Source organism: Apodemus sylvaticus, chromosome 8 (assembly GCF_947179515.1).
Source record: "Apodemus sylvaticus chromosome 8, mApoSyl1.1, whole genome shotgun sequence".
Classification (NCBI taxonomy): Eukaryota; Metazoa; Chordata; class Mammalia; order Rodentia; family Muridae; genus Apodemus; species Apodemus sylvaticus.
Window position 1 is genome coordinate 57,591,096 of NC_067479.1, and position 26,911 is coordinate 57,618,006.

General features: G+C 48.2%; 1 protein-coding gene and 1 pseudogene across 2 annotated transcripts in view; both read right to left on the reverse strand.

Annotated features, from left to right (window-relative positions):
* Positions 1-26,911, reverse strand: part of Pebp4 (phosphatidylethanolamine binding protein 4) — a 216,183-nt gene that overhangs the window by 103,919 nt on the left and 85,353 nt on the right. The gene's annotated exons all lie outside the window — the stretch shown is intronic.
* Positions 1,970-2,430, reverse strand: LOC127691352 (40S ribosomal protein S11-like; annotated as a pseudogene).

Sequence of the window (26,911 nt, forward strand, 5' to 3'; positions counted from 1 at the left end):
CCTAGTAAGATGCTTGTTACACAGTGACCTGGGCCCAAGATCAGCCCTTCCTTTCTGGCTTCTTCCTAAAAAACAAAGAGGCCGAGGAAGATGATCTTTGTTTGGGTTCTAACATTTGAATCCAGGGATTTCTAGGCACTGGAAAGGCAGGCCTACTTATCCAGCAATCCTGTTTCTGGGGTTTGTACAAAGGAGCTGGAGTTGGGGTCTCTGAGCGATAACTATACTCCTATGTTCCCCTAGCATAAGTCACAATAGTCAAGATACAGAGTCATCCAACTGCCCATAAAGAAACAATGGTATATGGAGATGCTCCTTAGCTTGTAATAGGGTTATATCACAATAAACCACAGCAAGTAGATCAGGTTGAAAATTGAACATGCCTTTATCATATGTCACCTGCCAATCATAATAGCTTAGTTTAAATGTGTTCAGAAAATGTACATTCACTTGTATTTGGGAATCACAAGATAGGATCATGCTATCACTAGCCTGGGAGAGATAAAAAGTCGGACTTCCATTCAACACATATTATTTTCATACTGCTGTAAAGCCAACAGAGTCCTTAGTCAAGCCTTAGTAAGTCGCTGGCCATCTGTAGACACAATAGACTCTCTCTCAGCTTTTAGAAGGGAATGACTATAATATGCGTATTACATGAGTGAACGCCGAGGATGTTATCCTTCATAAAGGAAACCATCACAAAATGTCAAACAATATATGACTCCATCTCTGTGTGGTAACAGAAACAGGCAAACAGGCAACGGAGGAGAGAACAGAGGTTGCTTGGGAGGGAGGGCTTATGGATAATTGCTAATCGATGACTATAAATGTAATAAACTTTTACTGTAACTTAAACATTAGTTGAGGGTGAATCATTGCAAAATGGGTAAGGTATTAATCACACAATGAAATAAAATACAAAGAGGATTGGGGAGATGGCTCAGTTGGTGATGAGCTTGCTATAGAAACCTGAAGACCTAAGTTAGGATCCCTAGCACCTGCACTTTTAAAAAGTCCATTGTAGCATTGTGCGCCTATGATTCCAGCACTGGGGAGGCAGGGATAGGACAGTCCTTGGGGCTCACTGGCCATCCTGACTAGCCTAAGTCGTGTCTTCCCGGTTTCGTGGGAAACCTGTCTCAAGATATAACATGAAGAACAACTGATGAGGATGCTCAACATGGCCTCTACACACATATGTGCACCTGGGCACTGCCCACACACCCCACATGTGCAACGCCCTGTGTGTGCTTTGGGAAGATCTCCAGGATAGATTAAGTGAAAAGAGCAGGATGAGGGGCTGGCTTACTTTCATGTTAGCGGATAACGTGTTTCTTCAAATGTGCTTGCTTGCCTTTGAATAAACGAATAGTGACTCTTCTGTTGCCATGTTGAAATGCCATGACCAAGACAACTTGCAGAAGGCAGCGTTGATTTGGGTTTGTGCTTCCGGAGGAATAAAGGAGCATCATGGTGTGGAGTCATGGCAGCAGGCACCAGACATGGGGGGGAAGAGCAGTCAACAGAGGACTCAAAAGTCTGCCCCAGTGAGATACTTCCTCTAGTAAAGCTGTGCTCTGTAAGTAGTGCCACCACCTGGGGATCAGGTGTTCAAATGCCCAAGACTTTGGGGGGCATTTCTCATTCACAATCTGCAGGAACATATTTGAAATGATTAACCAAGGATGTGGATGGTGGTAGGGTGCTAGAGGTAGATGGGATGGAGGTGCCAGAGAGACTTCTACATTGTCATTTGGCTTTTATTGAGTCTTGTGAACATAGGACCTGCCAAAACCAGGCTTTAATTACAACGTAAGGTAGAAGGCGCGGTGAGAGGCAGGCCTTCAGGCTTGTCCTCACGCGTGCAAAGGGTTTTCAAGAGATGGCCTCATGGCAGAGAGGATGGGAAGTTTCTTTTAAATTGGAAAATAACTGTATTTGTTCTAGGGAGTTGGCCAGAGTCCCCTCAGAACTTTTAAAATTGCTTGTTGGTACCATCATCCTTGGTGACCTTGAGCATATCGAAGAGAATGTTTGTGTTCAGGGGCCTACACTCTCCACAGTGAAAATGTCACCAATGTATACATCTCTGAAACAGGAGGACAGGGGCACAGATGTGTTCTTGTGATGCTTCTCAAAGCGATTGTACCTTCAAATGTAATGGAGATAGTCCCGGCGGATGACAATGGTCCTCTGTATCTTCATCTTGGTCACAACACCAGACAGGATCCGACCTTGGATAGAGATGCCCTGAAGTGGCATTTCTTGTTGATGTAGGTGCCCTCAGTGGCCTCCTTGGATGTTTTGACTAGACCAATGTTTGTGTAGTACTGGGGGAATTTTTTCTTGCCAGTTTCCCCCAGCAAAACATACTCCTTGTTTTATAGGCTGCTTTTGGTAAGCATACTCCATCTGAGTGTCTTCCATCTTCCAGCAGCCTGAGAAAAGGAGAGGTCCTGTACTCCATTTTCTTAAAGGATAAAATACTTGAGTCAAACCTTGTTACATGGCATGCACAAGGTACCAGGGGCTGGGCTTATGAAACCTGGGGTCATGCTAGTGACTTAGAAGCAGAATTAAGCATGAACTTGGCCAGATGTGCTTTTGGTTGTTGTTTAGTTGATTGATTTTCTTGTTTCGATGCAGGGTCTCACGTAGCCTTTATTGACCCCACACTTTCTATTCAGCTAAAGATAACCTTGAAATTTTGTTTCTCCTGCCTCTGCTTCCTGAGAGCCGAGATTACAGGCATGTCTTACCCTACCCAGCTGGTACAATGCTAGAGACTAGGGCTACATGCATGCTAGGCAAACCCTCTATCCAATGAGTTGCACCCTCAGCACCCAGATGAATTCTTAAAATATGTCTATCCATTACAACTGACACCTCACAAGCCCGCCTCTTTCAACATGTATTTCAGCAATTTTCTTGTAATCGAACAAGGGCTGTAGCGCTATCTATAAGCCACACTGAGAACATTTCCATCTCCCAAGATGACCTTGTGCCTATTTCCTTCCCCAGATCTATGCAATCACTAATTTGTTTTCTGCATTCCCAAATCTCCTTTTGCCTTTTCTGAGCATCCCATATGAATGGAATCATGTCACATGTGGTCTTGTGTGCGTAGCTTCTCTTCTTGGCATCATTCTCGGAAGTTCTTCCACATGGCACCACATACCAATATGTGTCAGTTCATTTTTTTCTTCCTTTCAGAAAGGCATCTTACTGCATGTGAAGACATTTCGCTTGTCTGGTTAAGGGAGGCTTGGGTTGTTTTGTTTAGTACTAGTGGTGCCGACACGAACACTTGTGCGTGTCTTGGTGGACATGTTTGTCTTCATTTCTCTTGGAGAGATGCCTAGAGAGGGATTCATATGTAGGATGGTGTGATGGTTATCTTTGTTCAACTTGGCACAACTTAGACTCACTGGGTTATATAGAATTATCTTTAAGGAGAGAGACAACCCTTCCTCAGATCAGATGTTTGCAGGATATGTTAGGGGGACAACACTGGCCAAGGACCCTTGGAACTCAGCTGGAGTCCTCATCCGTGGTTGTGAGAGACACCAAATGCAGCGGGGCGGTGGTGGTGCACGCCTGTAATTCCAGCACTCTGGGAGGCAGAGGCAGGCCGATTTCTGAGTTCGAGGCCAGCCTGGTCTACAGAGTGAGTTCCAGGACAGCCAGGGCTATACAGAGAAACCCTGTTTCAAGAACAACCAAATCAAAACAAACAAACAAGATAACAGTTATCTCCAGGTTGTCACTTCATTTGGTCATACTTGGGTTCACCTCTTGCTCTTCTGGAACACGTGGTCCTCAACCAGTGGGAAGAGACTGAAATGAGGGACTCTCTGCGTTAGGTTGGTCTGTGGATGGTTGTCTTCAGTTGATTGATGTGGGAAGACCTAGCCCGCTGTGGGAAGCACCATTCTCTAGGCAGGAGATCCTGGAGCATATAAGAGAGGACAAAAGCTGAGTGCAAGCAAGTAATCAAGTGAGCACGTGGGCGTCCATTTCTCTTGACTCTTCACTGGCAATGGGATGTGGCTAGCTGTCTGAAGATCCGTTATTGACTTCTCCACAGTGGTGGGCTATAATCTGGAATTGTAAGCTGAAATATAGTACTTGCTTGGGGTGTAGTATGGATGAATCAAGATGACGTCATACCTGAGTCCTAATCCACAATGGATTGGTATTTGAATGTAATCACTTTTTAGGAGGTGGTTAGAGGGAGACGTAGGGTCCTGGTGGGGGAGATTATTATCCTAACAAGAGACACATAAAAGCACACTTTTCAATCTTCCCTCTTTATCAAGACAGAGCTCCCTATAAATCAGGAAATGATCCTTCACCAGACACCGAATCTGCATGCGACTTGAACTTGGATGTCTAGCCTACAGATCTACAAGAACAAATGTTTGTGTGAGCCACCCAGATGATGGAATTGTTGCTATAGAGGCATAGTCAGACTCGTGTGTAGAACAATTAAACCCAAGGTTGTGGCAATATTTTGGGAGGCTGTTGAGCCTATGAGAAGTGGGGCCAGGTTAGCAGAAGGGTGGGTCTTTGATGGTCATATCTCACCCAGTCTCTGACTTAATGTCTCTGTTTATTGATCTATCAAAATGCAAAGAGTCTCTGCCAGCTGCCATCACCGTGAATGGAGTCTCTCTGTCCTGCCCTCCCCGACATGGTGGGCTGAAACTGTGAGCCAAAATAAATAACTCTTTTCTCCCTTGGGTCACTTCTACAAGGTCTTTTGGTCACAGTGGCACAAAATAATAGTACACAGCCCAAGCTGACCAAGACAGATGCCAAGGCAGAGTCAATGTTGTTCCAATATGGATATGAATGTGAGAGTCTCCAATGTCCCTTCCTTTTACCTGGTCATTTATACAGTCCTCTTCCCCATAGGGAAGAAGGGGTGTAAAAATAATCCTGGGATAGATTATGAGCATGTTTCAGTAGCCCTTAGGACATTCATGAGTCCTAGAAATACCGAAAAGATGAAGCCCATATTAATCCTGTATTTTATTTTCTGGTGCTTTTGATGACCTGCAGGGAAAGCTTCTGCTAGAGCGGGCTGTCTCTCAAAGAGAGCACACACCTTCTTCAAAGGCAAACTGACCTTGCTGCGGCTCACAACCTCAACCACCTCTCTCCAAAGGCTGAGCCACTCTCCCCGGTGGAATCATTGTTCTGGCTCGCATTCGGTTCCTGTGATAAAAATCAGCTTGGGGAGGAAAAGATTTATGTGGTTTACAGGTTACTGTCTATCCCTGAGGGGGGTCAAGGCTGAGACTCAAGGCAGTGGCTTGAAGCTGCAAAGTGTGGAGGAAGGCGACCTATTGGCTCGTTCAGCTGCCTTTCGTCCATAGTTCAGCTCCTCCTGCCAAGGGAGGAGGCCACCTACAGAGGGCTGGGCTCTTTTTTTTTATCAATTAGCAAGTGAGAAAAGACCTGCACTGGTGCTCAAAGGCCAGTCTGATGGGGACAACACCTCCACTGAGAGGCCCTCTTCCCAGGTTGTCTATGTTTGTTTCCGGTTCACAAAGGCAAACGATGGCAAGCACGGCAGAGGGTGGGTTTGCCAGCATCCACCAGAACTGTTTAAGCCAGTCGATCTCCATCAACCCTGTCTGCATGCTTGTCTTGCCCTCGGCCATCTGGGAAAACTGCAACGGAGAGGGCTCTCTCAAAATGTGTGTGGTGGAAACTTAATGGAGTTTGGAGGTGGGGTCTTTGGAGATAATGGGGGTTAGATGAGATTGTGAGGGCAGGGCCCCTGTGATGACATTAACTGTCATGGTGTGACATGCTCTTACCGTGTGCTCTCAGCCTCCAGAACCATGAGCTGAAGAGATCTGTACTCTTCACAGCTACCGAGACTGTGGTATTTGGTTATAGCAACAGCAAGCACACCGAGACTGAGGCTTCTTCGGCCTTGTTCCCTCTGCCTCATGATCTTCCCCGGCCCTGAGTATTTGTGTGGCCCTTCCTGGTACGCAGCGCTTCCTGTCTTGAGATAAAAGCTTGCTCCCTGTTCACACTCCTTTCTGTCTGTCTGTCTTGCCACTCTCAAGTAAAACCAGCCTCAGGGCCATTTTTGAGTAGGGCTCTTGCCTCTTGCCTCGTGCCAGCTGTCTATGAAGTCCACTGGGAACTTACAGGGGCACGGGGCAGGTGCTCCCATTTTCCAAGGACCATGGATGCAGCTTGTTGACTATAGCATTCCTTCAATGGAATCTGGGCTGACAGGGCCAGGTCAGGTTCACAGTCAAGTTTAGTGTGTGTGTGTGTGTATGTGTGTGTGTGTCTGTCTGTCTGTCTGTCTGTCTGTCTGTGTACAAGGTATGGAATCCAGAGGTCAATGATGAATCACTGCCTATTTTCTGAGACAAGGTCTCACATTGATCCTGGAGTCCACCAGTTGGCTAGACTGTCTCTTGAGTGAGCCCTGGGGATCCTGTCTCCACCTCGATGAACCAGGATTATAGATGTCACACCTAGCTATTGAAGTGGGAGCTGAGGATGCAAATTCAGGTCCTTATGTTTGCTAGGCAGATGCTTTACCCACTGAACCATGTCCCCAGCCCCTAAAGAGCCCGGTTAGGGCATCCTGCCTGTGTCTGAGTATTACTCGTGGTGATTTTCAGAGTGCCAAGGCTAGGCTCCACTTCCCTGGCAGAGGTTTGGATTTACAAACACCCAGGCATTGGCACTGAGTTGGCATCTTCCCAAGGGGGTTCTCATGCAGAGATAGGGACAAGAACCAGGGCCCTAAAGTCTAGTTCCCTCAAAGCCCTCACCAAGCCTCCCATCATAACCACACAGATTCCTTTCCTCCCATTCAGGGCACTTGGCCTGGGGCAGGTTGGGGTGGGGATGGAGGGGCTTATGTCTTCTTCATGAGGAGGAACACCTTCCATGGACTCAGCTGTGGTCCTTGGGAAAGGACTTGAGCACTCATGGAACAGCTGAAGTACAAACACAGTCGCCCTGGGCTCCCACGACTCGTGATGGTGATGGGTGGAACACAAATTTAGCCTGCAGTGGGTAGAGGTTTGAGCCGCCCCCACAGAGTTCTGCATGGGAAATCTAGTTAAGAACCTCCTTCCTGGGAGGCTGCAGCGAGCAGCTGATCCTCACTGGGAGGGTGAGCCTAACAGGATACCAGCTGGGCACTGCCCTGAAGCCCAAAGCCTTTCATACCAGGACTGGCTCCTAGTCCATTGGACCATTTCTTTGCACAGTGCTAAGGTATCCATGATGAGTAAACTGGGGAGACCCCACCCAGGATCTGGGATTCCCATCATGCTTTGTGGATTAATTGTTTCTCTTGTGGCAGTGGCCAAATCCAAGTAAGTCTATCATAGCTCATAGTCTGAGAGGAGGTAGTCCATTATGGTGGGGAAGACATGGTGGAGGGGAGTGAGGTGGAAACAGAGAGCTATGAATACCACTGCTTAGTTCATTTTCTTCTTTTTATTCTGTCCAGGACCCCAGCCCATGGAATGGGGCGGCTCACGTCCAAGGTGGGTCTCCTTCACAGTTAACACCTTTCTGGGAATACTCTCATAGATATGCCCTGAAGTGGGTTCCCACTCCTGATTCTAAATCCTGTCAAGTTGGTAAGGAGTAGTAACCATCACACTTTGACATGGTGGTGTCAAAGAGGTACGACGCGTGTTAGTGACTTTTTATGTCAACATGACTAGGAAAATCCCTGATAGAAACAACTGATGGGAGGAAAGATTCATGTTGGCTCCTGGCTTCTGAGGCAAGGTAACATTCACCATGAAGGCAGGTGAAATTCATGGCAGCAGGAGCCTGTAGTAGAGCCTCCTCACAGGAGACAGATGAAAGGGGCTGGAACAGAGCGCCAGGTTCTAAACTTCAAAGGTGAGCCCTTTGTGGACTGCCAACCAGACCCCACCCACCTAGAGATTCTCAGCCTCCAACAACAGTGCTTCAAGCTAGGGACAAATGCAGAAAGCATGAGCCTATGGGAACTACTTCAGATCCAAGCCATCACACTGTGGGTCAGCTGTCCCTCCCTTTCTCTGTTCCAGAGGCAGGGGGATGAAATATTAGGTTTCCTAGGACCTGTTGTAATGAAGTCTTGGGGGGAGGAGGTCTTTCCCCAAGTAAAAGGCAAAGGTACTAAGAAAAAAATCTCATTTTTCTTTGTCCATCCTCCTTCCTTCCAGGATGGAGATGTGGTGTGTGTGTGTGGCAACCATCCTGTAACCAAGAGGGAACAAACACAAAGATGAAGTTCTTTGTACTGACAACAAAAAGCAAAAAATCCATGAAGAGCTTGAATCGGTTTAAGATGGACAGCCCCTAGAGCAGTGTGGTTCTCAACCTCCTTAATGCTGGGACCCTTTAATAACAGTTTCTCACGTTGTGCTGACCCCCAACCATAAAATTATCTTGTTGTTGCTTCACAACTGTAATTTTTCTGCTGTTATGACTAATAAGGTAAATATCTGATAAGCAGGATATCTGATTTGTGGCCTCTGTGAAAGGATCATTCAACCCCCAAAGGGGGTCATGACCCACAGGTTGAGAAATGTTGACCTAGACTCTTAGTGTGAAATGAACCTTCAGCTTGGGTTGCAGGGATTTACACATTCCTAGTGACATATATGTCGACCTCCCATGCTTGTAAAGGCAAGTAGGGACTAGAGGCTGTCTATGCCAATGTGTGGAAGTTGCCTGAGTCAATACCAGAAGACCTGGCTTCTAACCTCAGTCCTTCATCAAAATGAAAGTTTCTGGGGCGTGGTTCTTATCAAAATGAAATGAACTCTCTGGGGCATGTTCTACTATGTTGAAAAATGGTCATAGTGTCTTCTTCCCACCACACAATTACTCTTGATGTAGAGTGAGTTATAAGCATAATATATTTTTTTAGCAATGTTTAGGAGGCCAGGTTAGGTTCTCATGAACAAGTGTCATGGTGCCTGATCTCAGAGGTTCCTAGAACACCGGTTATCTTGATGCCTAGTTCTTAAAGCCTAAGTATGAGACTGCTAGTGAACACAGAGTTGTGACATCCCACATACACTTCCTCTTTTCTCTCTCTGTATCCCTAGGAGGACAATGCTCTCTCAGAATGGATGGATTGAAGAATCCTGGAGTGCTAGAATGACCAGGGCTGTGTATCTCCATGGGGAACCTAACAAGGACTGTCTAGCATCTTCCATAGCCTCTGGGCCTTGGGTGCCCTTCAATGGCCTAGGAATGCCACTTTGCTTGGGCTCCTTTCAGATTCTTATAAATAGCCATGTCTCACAGAGCCAATCAAAACCTTCTGGAAACATACCCGTTCTTCAAGCATGATTGTAGAATGAGCCCCATCCTTCTAACACACAGTAGCCTCAGACTCTCAGAGTCAACACGTTCACCAACTACCTTCTGTTCAAGCACAAGTTCCTAGTGTCTTTGACGACTCCTTGTGGTCTATCTGATACTTGCTGCGGTGCTTTGAATAGGCATGCCCCCCCACAGACTTATACATTTGAATGCTTGGCCCCTAGGGAATGACACTATTAGGCGGCCTTGTTGGAGGAAGTGTGCCACTGTAGGACAGTACGGCACACAATCTCCTTGCTGCCCGCAGGTCAAGATGCAGAATTCTCTTGGTTCTGTCTCTAGAAACATGTCTGCCTGGATGCTTCCATGCCTCCCACCATGGTGAAAATGAACTGAACCTCTAAAACTGTAAGCAAGCTTCAATTAAATGTTTACCTTTGTAAAGAGTTGCTGTGGTCATGATGTCTCTTCACAATAGTAAAACCCTAAGACTCCTGTCCTGAGTGGCCTCAAACCACAGAGAAAGCAATGTGCCAACAGCCACAGTAGGAAGGACCCCACCAGACTCCAGTTTAAAGGTGCAAATAAATGGGTGTGTACCCAGGAGAAGGTAGGATGGATGTGTGAACCTTCATAGAAAAGGTAGGTGTGTGTGTGTGTGTGTGTGTGTGTGTGTGTGTGTGTGTGTGTGTTTGTGTTTGCAGTGCTGGGGATAAATAGAGTCCAGGGATTCAAAGACTAGACAAGCACTCTGACTGAACTATGCTCCCAGAATGAAAAGGCTCTGCCACGGCATGACAAATACAGAGGACACTCTCAGCTCGCCATTGAACTGAGCACAAGGTCCCCAATGGAGGAGCTAGAGAAAGGACCCAAAGAGCTGAAGGGGTTTGCAGTGCCATAGGAGGAACAACGATATGAGCCACCTAGTACCTCCAGAGCTTCCAGGGACAAAACCATCAACCAAAGAGTGCACATGGAGTTACCCATGGCTCTAGATGCATAGGCAGGAGCGGATGGCCTTGTTGGACATCAAAGGGAGGAGAGGTCCTTGGTCCTGGTAAGGCTCTAGGCAGTGTAGAGGAATACCAGACAGGGAAGCAGGAAAGGGTTGATTGGGGGACAGGGGGAGGAAAGATGGCTTATAGGATTTTTGGGGGGGACCCAGGAAAGGGGACAACATTTAAAAGTAAATAAAGAATATATCTAATAAAAAAGAAAAGCTAATCTCTCTCTCTCTCCTCCTCCTCCTCCTCCTTCTCCTCCTCTTCTTCCTCTTTCGCTCCCTCCCTTCCTTCATTTCTTTTTTTTTAGGCAAGGTCTCAAGTAATCCTGGCTGGCCTCTAACTCATGGAGATCCATCTGCCTCTGCCTCTTGAAGGCTGGAATTACATGCCCTGCCTGGGAAGTCATATGAGGGGAATCAAGGGTTGGCAGTGGCAGGTAACACAGGGTCAGATCAGTCCAGTTTGGCAAGTTGCCCAAACTCTCTGGGCACCATGTTTATTGTCTACTGGGTGGGACTAGTAATAATTCTTTTCTCTTAAGTCATTATGCATATTAAGTGAGTTAACAATTGGCTCTGGATAGAGCCTGGCACAGGTCAGGTGACCAAGAAAGTTCCAGTCAGGAGAAACAAATGACCTTTTCTGGAGTTCCAAACCAGGTCTCTGGTCTCTAAATCTCACCCTCTTCTTTAACAGAGAGGGACAGACAGACACAACATGGGGAGCGAGGGGCAGAGAGACGTAGGGACAGATGGACAGATGGGCAGATATGAGGATCTATTTTTCTTCTTGGACTAGAGCTGTAATCCAGGGCCTCACCCTTGTTAGGCACGTGCACTGCCTTCAAGCCCCACCCTAGCAATCAGAGTTGGCTTCTACTCACAACAATATGGACCCCCCCCCCCCAAGATATACTTGTTGGTAATGCAGCTGTGCTGCCCAACACTCTGGAGACACTGGTCCCTGCTACAGCATCTGTCCACTCAAGATGTCTATGGGAAGGGCAGTTTCCTCCGGGCCCATGTGGCCGTATGCCCAAAGGCTGCTGGCATGCCTGGTGAAGAGTTCAAATCCTGATCAGTTTATGTCTTGTCCTTTCTTTATAGCCAGAGTGTTCGGATCCCTCTGGGATACTGAAACTTTTCTGTTAATAAAGCCAAGTGATTTATTTAAATGCCAATGTTTCATTAGTTGCTGAGCAGACCTCAACAGCCACTACATGTTGATGGACAAATTGAGACAGCATCCATACTGCCCAGGAGGCAGGAGCAGAGGAAAGCAAGAGTCCCTAAGGACAGGGGTGGGCAGGACACGTCTAGGATTGAAGCAGCAAGTGTGCCATGTCCCGCTGTGCGGCCACATTTGTATCTCCGCCCTGGCTCAGTCCTCCTTGTCTTCTGCCTTTTCTTACGAATTACAATGTCACCATTAGTCACCAAGTGCTAATCTTTGGATTCTTCCTTCTGAGGTCCTCTAAGGTCTGGAATCCACCCTGGATCCTCTCCATTCCTTCTGACACATCTGTGAAGTTTTGGGAAGCTCATGTCTCTACCACTTCCTGGGGGCCATCTTCCTTTTTTCCCACTCAAGTGGCCCTTTCTGGCTAGGGGAGTGGCCTAGTGGGTTCTTGGTAAAGTTATTCTCGATAATAAATGAATAAACCAACCCTGATTTACACTGTAGTTCATTTATGTGGGTAGATAGCCACACCCTGGTGCCAACCCAAGGTCGCTGGAGTTGCAAGGATATCCAGGACTGGCTGTGACAATGGCTGCCTGGGAAGACCCTTAGAAAGCATCTGGCCACAGACCTTAGACTATACACAGCTCTCACCCCAGCACAGGAGACCTTGTTCAGCTCTCCCAGCTGTCTCCAGCAGCCTTCATGTCACTTTATCCCTGTGGAGTCTTCTGTGTCCCTTGACCTAGAGAAATGAAGTCCTATTGCATCCTGTCGACAGTTTGCTGGGCGTGTCCACATCTTGGGCTACACTTGCACCTATCTAGGCATCGCGTTGTCCCAGGGTTACTTATTTTGACTAAATACTTGACCAGAAGCTACTCGTGGAAGCAGAGCCTTTTCATTTTGATTTTAGGGAATGCAGTCCATTCTGGCAAGGAAGGGATGCTGGCCTGACCCCGAGGCAGCTGGTCTCAATGCCTCTGGAGAAAGGAAGCAGAGAGCAGACAGGAAGTGGGGCCAGGCTCAAGACCCACCACCAGACCCCACTTCTTCCAGTGAGATTCCACCTCTAGCAGGTTCTGCAGCCTACCACCAGCTAGGGACCCAACGTTCATACGCAGGAGCCTGTGGGAGACATTTCATGGTCAGAGTCCCTCTTCCTAAGTGATGATTTTCTTCTACACAGTAGGTGTTTTAAAAGCATTTCTGAAATAAATTTGCCTGTGTTCCTTGTTGTGGGTAAGGCTTTGTTTCCCACATTTTAGTAAGGGTGAAGAGATGTTTCTGGTCCCAGAACTGGGTGAGGCCCTGCGCTGGGCCATTTTCCCTAGCCCCCACGAAATCAAGAGAAGTTTGGGAGTCCCCCCAAGTATCCACTGAACTCACTGGCCCTTTGGCTCCCTCTCAAACCGGCACACTAAGCCTTTGCCTAAAAACCAGGCCTGTAACTCTGTTGGCCCAGGATACCATGATTGCCTAAACCCGAGCCTGGGCTCTCCCGTGAGGCCTGCGCTGAGCTGTGCGAGCTGTGCGAGCTGTGCGAGCGGAGTGGTGCGGCATGGCCTCCTCTGTGCCAGGCCTAAGCCACTGCCTGTGGACGCCAGGGCCCCTAGTGTGAAGGAATTTGAGTTCTAACTTTAGGTGGCTACGTGGCTGATGTCTGTTTGTGAATATCTCATTCCTCCTTTGGGTGCCCAGCTGGTGGGAACAGAACGGTAGTCATGGGGCTGTCATCGTGTGCTGTCCAGGTTAACATGTAGCGTTTCTATTACTATTAACAGACTTTCTGCTCCTCACTCCATCTGTTCCTGAAATAATTGCAGTTGTACAGACCATGCCTTCGCTACAGGCAAGCTCTGGGGAAGAGGAAAGTGCTTCTCTGAGGAGGGGAAAAAAAAAGTGTTAAAAAATAACAGCAAACATGAGAAGAGAGTGGGAATGGAGAGAGCAGCAGCTTTCCAATTTCCTTCGGATTCCGGCCTGCAAAGGCGGCGCTTTTCACACTCACCGGGGTGACCGAGCCCGGCTCCACCGGGGTGAGTGAGAGGCTGGGCTGGTGGCTCAGCCTTTTGGAGACACGGTTGTTTGCCGACCAGTTGGACAGACTGAGGTGGGGACACTTTGGTCTGAGTGCTCAGTGGGAGGACAGACCCCTCAGCAAGAGGCAGGCCATTGACTGGACCCTGGATGTCCTGCTCAGGGCCCTGGAAGGTACCACCACCAGGAGGGGATGACAGAGGACCGAGACAGGCTAAGGCAGGAGAAAGTTGTGAGCTTCAGAGCTGGCTGTGTCTGGGCCTCTGTTCCTCCACACACAGAATTAGTGAGGGGGATCCTTAGAGAGGCATTAGGGCAATGAATGGGTTACTACAAAATAGCCAGATTCTTCCAGGGGTGGGGGGAGGGGGTGGGGGTAACTAACACAAAGAACCTAATGTGTGAAACACAGTCTCTATTAAACACACACAGCAAATCTTGGCAGGTGCCACGTGCTTTGAGCGTAAAACCCTGGTATGGGGTTTTCTCCCATGTAAATTAGGCCTAACTGTGACTCCCAGTTAGGACTTGTTCTGACACCTTCTCTTTCTCTACCTAGCTCCTAAAGGGGAGCTACCCAACTCGTAGGGCCTCCTCTCATCTCTTGAGGCTGAAGACAGAGCCAATCTATGGCCCCAACCCCTCTTGAGAGGGCGGCAGCGGAGGAGACATCTCTGGCATCTTATAGAGGCCACAACACATGGATGAAGCCAGCTATATGCTTTCTAAGTCTTTTTTCCAATGTCAAGAGAGTGTTTCAAAAAAACTCAGAATGTGATGAGACCATTGTAAATAAGACACTGATTGGAAGGTGTGTGTGTGTGTGTGTGTGTGTGTGTGTGTGTGTGTGTGTTGGGTAGGAATAAGACATACTGTTCTGCTATCCAAATCCATCAAAAGATTCAAACAGGGCCTATGAGATGGGCTAGCGGGCAAACACGTGTGCTGTGCAGGCCTGAGGACCTGGGTTTGATTCTTCAAACCTGTGGTAGAAAGACAGAAAGCAGGAACTGACTCCCCAGAGTGGCCATGTGACCTTTACACACATGGTGACACATGCGCCCCTGCACCCCCTCCCACACAAGGATAATAAGTAAAAAAAAATTTAAGAACGATTTAAATAACTGTTTGGAAGGGTTCAGAGAATAGGTCAGTGAAGGGACAGTCCATATTGCTTACCACATTGCCAAAAACTTTGCACAAAACCTTGAGACAGATTCTGCCTATTTCTTGCCTGCTGATGTAGCCAGACTGCTCTCGGGCTTTATAACCGGCTCTGAGGACCACAGGGACTTTTTTGGAGGTGTGGTTGGAACCTGGCCCCCATCGGGTGGTGGGCCCAGAACAACCTACTTCTCTGACTAAGGAGTTGGAAGCAGAGGACCTATCACCTGCCTGGTGATACTTTGTCAAGAGTAGCAGGGTCTTAGGAGAGCCCACCAAAGATCTGACTGAGGAGAAAGAGAATTGGTCCCTCGAGACAATGTCTGTACATGACATTTCTGCCATCAACAGGCTGCACATAGACATATAGTCTCTTAATATTATAATGGGGCTGAAGAATTCCTCCGGCGCTATTGCTCTGTGGTACGTGCCTGTAATCTAGCACTTGGAGGCTGAGGTGGGGGGATATCAGGTTTGAGGTCCGCTTGGCTATAGAACAAAGCCCTGTTTCAAAGGAAAACAAGGTGTGCTCGCTTTGGCGGTGTGCAAGCAAAGATGCTGTGTTGTCATCACTCCTATGAAGAATGCTGTAGACAATTGCCTACCGTGCCTAATGATTCTAAAGAATCCTGTTTCTTCTTGCATATCCATTATACTGCTCATTGTTATGTTCAGGTATAGTCCTCCTTACCAAAGAACAAAACAAGACAAAATAAGACAAAACAAACAAACAAACAAACACAAACAGATAACGATCACAACTACCAAAATCCAACGGGGTCAAGGAGGTGGCTCAGTCAGGGAAGTGCTTGTTACAGAAACATGAGGGCCACAGTTCAACTCCCAGGTCCCATACATCAAAGCCCATGTGGTTGGGGCCCATGCTTGTAATATCACCACTGAGGAGATGGCAACAGACAAATCTCTTGGGTTGTTGGCCAACCATCTTAGTGTCCTTGGCAACCCCCAGATCAATAAGACCCTCTTTCTGAAAGAACAAGGTGGACAGCACCCAAGGAATGACGCCTAAAGTTGACCTCTGACCTCCACACATATGTTTGCCCATGTGCATGTTCACCCTCACTCGGGAGTGCACCCATGTACACATGCCCCCCACATACAAATGTAAACAACGCACCCAACCCTTCTCTCGTCTCTTGATGGCGTGGGAAAGCCACAGCTGTGTTTGCTTGCACTAATCTAGTTGAGCGTGAGTACACTCTAGGATGATCACCCCACGATGGGGTTGCCTGAAGACCCACTCCTTAATAACAGAGCATGGCCCTGTTAATAAGTGACACACGGGCACTTCCACATGGTTCCTGATGCACACAGGTGCATAGTAGGCATGCAGGCTGAATGCAGGTACCAAACATGTAAGCCACAGAACAAATAGGACACACTGCCTGGAAGCTAACTGCCAGGGAAAAACTTGTCCCTAGGCAGTCGATTCTAAGCAGGGTGTGGCAACATGGACCAGTAATCACAGCCACTTGGGAAGCGGAGGAAGAAAGGTCTCCAGGGCTTTCCTGAGCTGGGCTGCATAGCAAGACCCTGTCTCCAAAAGAAAAACAGATGTTCAAACACTGGTGTTATAAGTTGACGCAATCAGTCATAAAAGAGTCTAAGTAAATAACGGGTACCACACGTGGCCCAGCACCACCGTGAAGCTAAGAGTGCTGCTTCACAGGGAGGCTGCACAACTTGGCCCACAAGTACATGGCCACAAAGCAGAGGCAGAAAGCCAGTCACATTCTGCCTATGGATATCTGGGGCCTCCCTCTGTTGACTGAAGACAGGCAGGGGGGAGAGGGGAGGGGTGGGGGTAGGGGAAATGCAGGGTCCCTGTCCGAGCTTTAACCTGTTGTATTCTGTGGGAAGGGACATAGCTGTCTTACAAAGCCTTTTCACAAGCTTTTAAGTACTTTGTTACCGACAGAGAGCAGTTTAAAGATACCATCAAGCAAGTCTCCTCTGCATCTCTAGCATGTTCCTCTGAGTTCAACTCTTCTTTAGATACATGGTAAGGAAAGGAACCTCACATCGGGCCACCAGGAAACTGGATGCCATGGAGTCCCTGGCCTGTGCAAATGTCACCTTATGAGTATAAATCTGGATTCACTAAGGGGTCAGAGAAGTTGGGTGCGTTAAAGCCAGGCCAATACCAGGTGGGAGTGGCTACCGACGGTCCCCAAGAGACAGCGGCCCAAAGGTCTCCTGCATCCCAGGAAGACGAGGGAAGGTTGAGAGCCACTGGTAAGTCACCAGTGTGCCTTAGGCCAGAATCTGAAGGCTCTGTGCTCAGGCCATGGAGAGGGATATCCCCAAGGTCTTACAAAATGATACAAAGATAAAGTGAAACCCAGTCAGAGGAAGTTGAGGTATACCTGTGTCTTACATTACCAAGAGACAGGGGCAAGGTCTTGGCCCATGGAACTCTGGGAGGTGGGGCTGGAAAGTCTTAAAAAGAAGCAGCTAGCTGACAGATGAAAAGAACTGCTAACCTACACTGGGGGGGGGGGCAGTTCCTCTCAGTGGTGAACCTCAAAAGTGAGATAGACTGGAAATACACATCCCTCCAAAAGGTTTTGGGGGAACCTGTGGGTGATTGAGTCAGGATGTGTTTGGGGGGAAGGCGGTGACTTTTTTGAGAAGGTTCACGAGGAATACCATACAGAGAAGAATGGTATCCACAAAACAAGTCTCTGGGTCATGTTAGCCAGAGGTAGCACTCAGAGACCTGACAGGCCAGGCCTGGCAGCGACTTAGAGTTTAAATCATATGCTCTTGTCAGACTGAAGGAGACAGAAAATATCCTGAGCAGATAAAGTAAGGGTTATATGACGTGGTCTCTGGTCCTTACAAACTCAGAAGCCTCACGTTTATGTGTTGTTAGAGAAAGCCTTAAAAAAAAAAAGAATTAAACACAACTGTGATAAAATGGAAAGCATATGCCTCTGTCATCAGTCCAGGAGCCCAGTTAGTCTACAGAGACAAATGAGAGCTATGCAGAGCCATTCTGACCACCTCAGAAGCAGGCCGTGCCTCACACGCACACAGCCTGTGCACCCTCACAGAGCGCCCCCAGCACAGGGTCCACTGCTTGTTTTAAGAGTCTGTTATCTAGGAAACCTCAATCCCTTTTGAATGGAGGAGTATTTCACAGTGAACCCCACAAATTGCATAGCTGGTCCCGGTTGGGAGCTACGCATCTGGCACAATAATTGGGAGAAGGGGGGGGGTCGCAGAAAGGCTAAGGAAAAAGGCCAATCGAGGCAGCTGGATCGGAACGATACCAGGCAGCAAAGCATGTATGGAGGGACAGTTTCCTAGGTAACGGGTTGCTCCAGCTAAGTGTGACACACATGCTTTGCTAAAAACAATTTCTAATAGCTGGGAATAAAACAGAGACCCAGCTCTAGTAACATGGAGATGGTGCTCAAGGACTGACTGCATGGCCAAGCTGTGTTTGGAATCATCTAGAAGAGAGAGGGACAGAAAGTGACAGGAAAGGGGTGGGTCTTTGAGCCTCATCTCAAGTAGATGGGTTTTTAGGGTTTGCCAGCAGCAGCCTCTCTGCAGATAATCACAGAATGCTTCTCAGAAAGACCCTCAAGTGGTGGCCTGAGCTTCTGACAAGGGCCATTCCTGAGGTCACTGGGAGGCTTGAAGAGCTTCTATACAAGACTGTTATGGTTTGAATGTGAAATTCCCGTCACCCATTCCCACCAGCTTGTGGGCTCGATACTTTGTCTTCAGGAGGTTGTGGAGGGGCTGGTTGTCTTGGAAGTATGTGGTAGGGGTGGGCCCTGAGATCTATACCCTACTCTGGCTCCCATTCAGTGCTCTGCTCTTTGATCTACTAAGATGTCTGGGACACCTTTAATTCCAGCATGGGGGGCAGGGATAGAGGCAGATGGATCTCTGTGATTTCAAGGCCACCGTAGCCTACATAGAGAGTTCCAGGTCAGCCAGGGCTAAATACAGTGAGACCCTATCTCAAACAAAATATAAGGAGTCCCTGTTACTTGTTCCTTCCCTTTGCCAGGGACCCCATCAAGCCCTCCCCACAGTGAGAAACTGTATCCCCTGAAACCCCTGAGCTAAAATAAGTCTTCCATCTCCCAAGCTGCTTTGGTTAGGTATTTAGTCATAGTGTGAGGAAAGCAACTAAGACAAAGGTGACAGTGACTCCGTGAAAGGAGACTTAGCAAAAGAGATCCTCTTGTCTCTCCCAGAACCACTTGGAAGCCACATTTATAAAAATCACTTGCTTTGGGGGGAGGGGCTGACTGTTCCATCTTCAGAGCTGGTGTTCTCAAAATGCCATTGGAAAGTGGTGATGGTAGTGATGGTGGTGATGGTAGTGATGGTGGTGCTGGTGGTGCTGGTGGTGGGTAACCTGGGAGTGGTTAACCAGACAGCTCCAATGGCCCTGGAAACAACTGCACAGGAAAACCCAAGGTGAGGCTTCACTTGGCGTTTCTCCAGTCACCTGTACAACTACAGGCTGGTGTTTGTCAACTGAGAGAAATGATTATACATTGTGATGAGGGCCTGCCAGGAAGGAACTCTGGACCACAAAACTTCGACTAGTTTGATAATGGCAGGGAGCCAGGCCTGGTGGCAGAGGTCTGTTGTCTTAGTTACGTGGGAAGCGGAGGCTGAGGGGGAAGATGTACTTGACTGTAGAGTGAGTTTAAGGCCAGGGTGAGCAGCTTTGTGAGCTATCATGAAATGAAAAACAGATGACAATGACAATAATGACAACAATGATGATGACGATGACAACCCAGAATATGTGATGTCATGGGTTCAATACCCAATATCAACCAAACAAAATTAACTTCAAGTCTATTCCAATAAAAGGGCCCATGCGACTTCTTTCCTTTTTACTTAACTGTATTCTCTTAAGAAGCCTGGTTTTGCTGAGACGTATTGACTCTGGCTATTTAGAGGAACTTGCTTTCTCCTGGGGCTCTAGAAGCAGGCAGCATAGCTGCCTCATTCTGGGCAGGAGGCCAGCACATTTGGGACATGACCCTTGTCTCCCTCTTTGCTTTCCTTCATTTCCACATCTGGCCTGGGGCAGCCACTCTGGTGTTGAGCCTGTCCTATCCTAGCCCTTAGCATTTTGGACCAAGGTCGGGAAGAGACAGTGGAAATCAGGGTCCGAACCAGCCAAAGGTCCATGGTACAAGCCAGATTCCCGGGGAGTTGTACCGACTTAAAAGATCCCAGGATAAGCATGGCAGAAAACAGAGACTTCTTTTCCATGGGCCCTTTGAGTCCTGTAAGCCTTTCATTTCCTCTCTGGTCCTCGCTGATGGAGGGAAGGGAAGACACCGGCTTCCCCATGAAATGTAGAGAGAGATAGACTTCCAGCCTGAGGGAGACCTTCCTGAGGGTCTGTGCCATGGAGCCCATGGAGTGCTGGAAACTGAAGTGGGGAGGGAAATGAATGTATCACCCACTCTGGGGAGATCATCAAAACTGGGGGCATCCTCCAGTGGGTGCGCTCTCTACCCAGCGACATTCACTGTTATGGAAAAAGCCTTTACCACCCCACCCAAGGCTGAGAAACTTATCCTGTGCCATATTTAATCCCCCAGATATACTCTGCCCTAGGGCTCTGTAAGGCATGTCTCAACTCTTTACATTGCTGGCAGGCTCGCCCTTTTCTTTCTTTCTTTCTTTCTTTCTTTCTTTCTTTCTTTCTTTCTTTCTTTCTTTCTTTCTTTCTCTCTCTCTCTCTCTCTCCTCTCTCTCTCTTTCTCTCTCTCTCTCTCTCTCTCTGTCTTTCTCTTTTTCTTTCTCTCTTTCTTTCTCTGGAATCTGCCCTTGCACTAGTTCATGGCTTCTCTGGGCAGGCTGTTCCTATTCTCCCTAGGACTTATACAAGGTTTGGGCAGGTAGAAGAGGATGTACAAATCCACAAATGAATAAATCCACCAGGCCCTGAGGTACCCCCCCCCCCAAGTTTCTGCTTTTATAGCCCCTTTGGTTTAGATTGGACATATCTGATATATATATATATATATATATATATATATATATATATATATATATATATATATATATATATGGCTTGGACGGCAGAGGCTATGATGGGATTGAGGACTTCTGGAAGGAGAGGAGAGGCTGGGAATGTGGCTCTGCAGGGTGCTTGCTTAGGATACACAGAATTGTAGGTTTGATCCCCAGTGCTAGAAAGAAAGAAAGAAAGAAAGAAAGAAAGAAAGAAAGAAAGAAAGAAAGAAAGAAAGAAAGAAAGAAAGAAAGAAAGAAAGGAAGGAAGGAAGGAAGGAAGGAAGGAAGGAAGGAAGGAAGGAAGGAAGGAAGGAAGGAAGGAAGGAAGGAAGGAAGGAAGAGTGGGAGAAAGAGATGAAAAAAGGAAAGATTAGCTAGGATGACTACATACACCTATAAGAGCAGCAAATGGGAGGCTGAGGCAGGGGGATTGCCATAAGTTTGATGCCAGCCTGAGCCACATATCCAATTCCAGAGGAACCAATACTACACAGCTAGACTCTTAGAAACAACAAGAGGAGTGAATGGGGTAAAAACGGTGGGTGGAGTCTTTCCACCTGTGGCTCAGTATCCTTCTTCAAATGGAGCCCTACTGTGATTTGGCATTAGAGGACCCCATTCTCCTGACTGTGTCCTCAGAAGGTCACCCCCTGCCTGAGCGCTTCCATGTGTGCATTGGGATGTCTGGCTCCCACAGGCGTGGGAGGAGGCAACACATGCCAACAAGAAGCAGATTGGTACAGCACTAGAGGCTAGGGAGCCTGGGGAATGCTGCGGGTCAGAATTCCGATCCTGTGTGGCCAAGGCTAGCTCTGTAACCTGTCTGCGCCATGTTTCAGAGGTGACAAAATGGAATGGTGTTCTGGAGAGTAAAGGGCTGATGCTTGTGAAGGAAGCTCTGGCCTGGAGACAATCAGTAAACGTCTTTGAGGCAGCACAAGTATGCTCACCACCCCATGCCAAGAAACCTTCTGAGAGTCACCCAGCCTGCCTACTGATTGACCTTCTCATCCAGATGTTTCATGCCTACTCTAGTGCCCACAGCCCTTTCTCCTCTCAGGAAGATAAAGGCACAAGTGGCAGAGGGCCCAAGCTTATATCCTCTGAGCCAGGCAAGAATGTATGGTACTAATATGAAACAGCCCCACATGGTTCGCTTGGAAAATTGGTCCACTGGGCCTGGGTGTCCCATTTTCTGTCAGTATCTCTGGTGACCTATGGAAGATCATCTCGGACAACTACAGAAAGAGGGTTGGATGAGATGTCACCAGGACACGGAATCTCTCATCAGTTCTGTTCTCACCTCAGGTTGAGGTCGAGCAGACACAGGGAGACAGGGAAAGCCATGGCAGTGGCGTGGGGAGAGATCTTTGTGAGCCGGACCACAAGAGAAGGAAATATCACTCAGCTAGTGTAAATGACAGTCACTTCTGCCTCCTTCCTCCAAGTTGTTTCTCTTCATGTCTCCTTGACTACAAAGATGGCAGGGACAGGGCACCCTCTGAGGTAAAGAGGATGTGCAGGAAGGTCAGGCAATCTGTTCAAAAGCCATATTAGCCAAGAGTCAGATGGAACTGGATCTGTAGTCTCCCTCCTGTCACCAGATAGCCCTCCATTCTTTAGATCAGGGGTTCTCAACCTTCCTAACGCTGCGACCCTTTAATACAGTTCCTCATGGTGTGGTGACCTCTAACCATACAATAATTTCTGTTACTGCTTCATAGAGATACTTTTGCTACCATTATGAATCATAATGTAAATGTCTGTGTTTTCTGATGGTTTAAGGGGACCCCTATAAAAAGGACATTTGACTCACAAAGGGGCCGTGCCCCACAACAGGTTAAGAACCATAGCTTTAGCGTGTTCCTCTTGCCTTGGAGATCTCTGTGTTTAAAGCCTAACCTTGAGAATGTTCCGCAGCCCCCAGCTCCCGGCACTCTGAGGGATTTTATACACTCCAGGCAGGAGGATTCCCTGAGAAAAGAGGCCTTGGTTCAGGTGTGGCTTTGTCACCAATGAGCTGGTGACCTTGGGTCTCCTCAGTGGGTGCCAGGCTGAGTTCCCATGTTTGTTACAGGCTGCACTTCAAGCAGAAAATGTAGAGGTTTTATGAGGTAGGAGCAGGGGCCAGCACCCTCCCACCCCCCACCCCCATCCCCCTACCCCAGCCAGAAACAAGCACCCTGAGTAGGGAGTTGAGAGCAGTCTCTGACTGCTGGGGGTGGGAGGGCCTCCCCTAACTTAGGAGCTAACTTAGGCCTGCTGCTCCTAACTTCACTAAGGGAAGACAGTGATGAGGGAACTGGGGAAGGCCTGAGCCCCTGTGATTCCTCCAGCCCCTCCCTAGTCCCTAGTTCAGTGTGGGGTGACAGCAGCAGGACCTGAGGTGGCTGCCTGGGGAACTCGCAACCGCAGCCTGCCACCACCCTCGGAGCTGTAATTGCTGGACTCTGAGCCAAACACCTCGAAAGAGCTAAAGTGACTTTAAATGCCTAAACATTTTAAAACAAACCGTACAACACGAGGCTTTTAATCCCCTTCCCCCCTTCTTCTTTTTCTTCTTCTTCTCTTTTTTTTTCTTTTTGCCCCTGTGCTAAAGCTCTTTCTGTCCCTGTGTGCTTTCTCTTTTGGGGGAAATTCAAAAGCCGTTTTCCGCCTCATTACCTGCACACTGTGAGTGATGTCTGTCGGTCCTTGGGCTGTAAATACCTTAAATCATGCTTCATTAAGAATATCTATGGTGCTATTAAAGAGCTATAATAGACAACGAGTTAACAGATGATTAAAGATGAATTCCATTTGTGTCAGTCAGCAGCCGGGAGGAGACAGAGGCTGGAAGTTCTCAACTCATTATCCCGAAGCTTCTCACCTCCCCCTGCCTCAGCCCCCCTCAGCACCAGGAGGCTAGAGATGTGATGGGAGCTTTCTGCTCAAGGGAGCGAGGTACAGGGCTACTGGGAGGTGACAGCAGGACCCTGGACAGGATTAGTGTTGGGATCAGTCACAGGAAACGAAGAAGAAAGAGGCCTGGAGGTTCAGAGAGGAGGGATGTGCATGAGTATACATGTGTATAAGTGTTTGTGTGTGCTTGTGTGTTCACTCCTCCTGCATGTGTGTTTAGGACCTGTGTCTGCTGACTGAGGCCACCGTCGGTGATTCCCGGCTATTTCCGTGCAACTGCACTTGCAGCCCTAAGAAGAGGCCAGCGTTAGACCTAGATGGTGGCGGCTCAAGCTGTAATCTCAGCACTTGAGGGGAGTAGACAGAAGAGTCAGGAGTTCAAAGCTAGCCCTGCCTACTCAGTGAGTTCAAGGATAGCCTGGGCTATGTGAGACCCTGTATCAAAACATCAAAAAGGAAAATAAATTAAGTCAGTGATTAGTCTGATGTTATGCCGTTCATTCTTATAATCCTAGAATTTGGGAGGCAAATGGCTGGAGTATTAGCACGAGTGTGAGGCCTGGCTGGGCTACAGAGAAAATCTGAGGCTCGCCCTACCCTTAAAAAAACCAAACAAACAGCCGGGCAGTGGTGGCACACGCCTGTGTAATCCCAGCACTCTGGGAAGAAGAGGCAGGCAGATTTCTGAGTTCGAGGCCAGCCTGGTCTACAGAGTGAGTTCCAGGACAGCCAGGGCTACACAGAGAAACCCTGTCTCGAAAAAACCAAACCCAAAAAAAGAAAAAATAATAATAATAAATAAAAATAAAAACTAAACTAAACCAAACAAAAAACAAAACAACAACAACAAAAAAAAAAAACAAACAAACCCAAATCAATATTGACTACTTGGTGGCCTGAGGAAGAGTAAGGTAGAAATGAGGAGACAGGTCCCAAGGGAAGGGTGCTGCTGTGGAAACCAGGAAGTAAACTCCAGACTCCAGTGTCTCTTCAGAGTTGGGAGGGGAGAAAATGCTGTCACCAAGGACAAGGAGTTCTGGCCAAAACCTTGGGCCTGCTAAGGCAGTAAAGTTGTTTCCGTCTGGAGAGCTGTGGCAAGTTCACAACTTCACCTCTGGGTCAGGAGATGTCAAGATGAGCTGGGATCCCCACTGCTTCCCATGACAGTGCAGGGCCTAGTTCAGAGGGTGGCAGGGACCCTGATTCCTGGGACAGGGAAGGTGACAGTCCAGTGAACGTACATCTGGTGATGGTAAGCATATGAGATGGCTTTAACACTCCCCAAGGATGTTAACTTTTTTCCTCATTCGTGCCTTAGAAGGCACGGGCCATCTTCTTCCCCTTACAAGCAGGGAGAGTGAGGCCCTGAATTAAAACCTCTGAGGCGGCTGCTGAGCCTGTGGGATGCTGTGTTCCGTGGACCTGCAGCCCGGGTTTCCCACACTTACAACCTGATTCTTTCAAGGTGCTCTGGGGTACAGGCAGGTAGGGAACTGGGGAGCCACGGGCGGGTTCGGGGCAAGGGCAGGAATTCAGCTGAGACGGGGTTCGTTGTGTTCGCAGTGGCGTCTGTGTGTGTGCCGATTGAGCAAATGATAACACAGCAGCTCGCCTTGGCATCCCCTGACCCAGACGGTGTTTCTGTGCCCACTGCCAACTTATCTGAGCTCTGCCGGCAACACTGATGTGTGGCATTATGCTATTCATGTCCCCAGTGCTACTGTCACATTCTCTGACATCCTGGATGTCACCTGCCACGCTGTCTTGAATGTGCTACTTGGCCTGGGGTGTTACTGTACTCCTTGCTCTTCCGTATCTGCTTCTTATGCAAAAAGGGAGAGAGATACACACACACATACAGAGAGAGAGAGAGAGAGAGAGAGAGAGAGAGAGAGAGAGATGTGAGTGTGCACACGCATGTGCATGCACAGAGAGAGGGAAAGATGTGCGCGTGCACACACACATGCATGCATACACATAGAGCGAGATACAGAGAGAAAGAGAGAAGGAGGAGAGAGAGGGAGAGAGAGAGGGAGAGAGGGGGGAAAGAGGGGGGGAGAGAGATAGAGAGAAAGAGAGAGAGGGGGGAAGAGAAGGGGGACAGAGAGAGGGGAAGGAGAGAGAGAGAGAGAGAGAGAGAGAGAGAGAGAGAGAGAGAGAGAGAGAGAGAGAGATTCTTACTAAGGCCAACCCAAACCAAACAAGTATCCACAGTTTTATGTGTCTGGTTTTGTGTAATCAAGTGGATCAAACCTACGGCCTAAGTGAACACTCTCGCCTGAGCCAGATTCTCTGTGGGTTCTGTCTGCTCTCTTTTGCCCTAGAATGCAACCAGTATGTCTATGGGGTTGGGGGAGAGGATTTCAGTATAATTTAAATAGAGAATGTCATAGACTGGGCATTCAGTCAGTGCGTGGTGTCAAAGAAATTGTTGCCCGGGTGGGGCAGTGGCTCAGAGGGACTTGGGTCCTACAATGTTTCACTCCTGAGAATGTGCTGGCGTCCTCCAAGAATTCAGTGAGGAAAGTGTTGCCATCAGACCCTCTAGGGACTGAGGATATAAAATTCTATGGCTCAGGAAGTCTGTGCCTGCCAGTATTTCATCACGAATGAGGGGGGCTCTTGAGGACCCCATTCTCGAGAACCTCCCTAAGGGATTGCTGGCAGTTCATAGTTGCTGGGGGAAGCGGTGATATGGCCACTGAAAAGGTGCCCATGCTCCAGTAAATATCCTTCAACCACACCCATGCAAGGAATTCATAACCTCAGTGGGTCCCTCACAAGTAAAGGCATGGAAAGAGGGGCTTCCTAGAAAGAAGGGTTTCATCCAAGATCAGGAGATGAGAGAGGACATGGGGGGCGAGATGGCTAAAATTCATCACGCGTATGTGTAGAACTCTCAAAGAATAAAGAGATGAATAAGCTTAATGAACGGTGACATAAAACAAAACAGAAAGATAAACAGTGGCCTCATGGAACCCAGCTAGAATAATCATTCCTCTCAAGTACAGAAGGACCCTCCTGAAAACAAGGGAGACCATGGACAGGCAAGGATAAATGAGCCAGGGACAGGGAGATGGCTCAGTTGTAAGCATGAAGACTTAAGTTTGCGCCCCCCCCCAAGCACCCATGTAGAAGCCAGGCATGGCAGGATGTGCCTGTAAACCCAGTGCTGGGACAGCAGGGACAGGAGGATCTCTTCGGTTCACTGGATAGTTAGGTTAGCCTACAGGGAGCTTCAGGTTCAGGAAGAGATGCTGTCT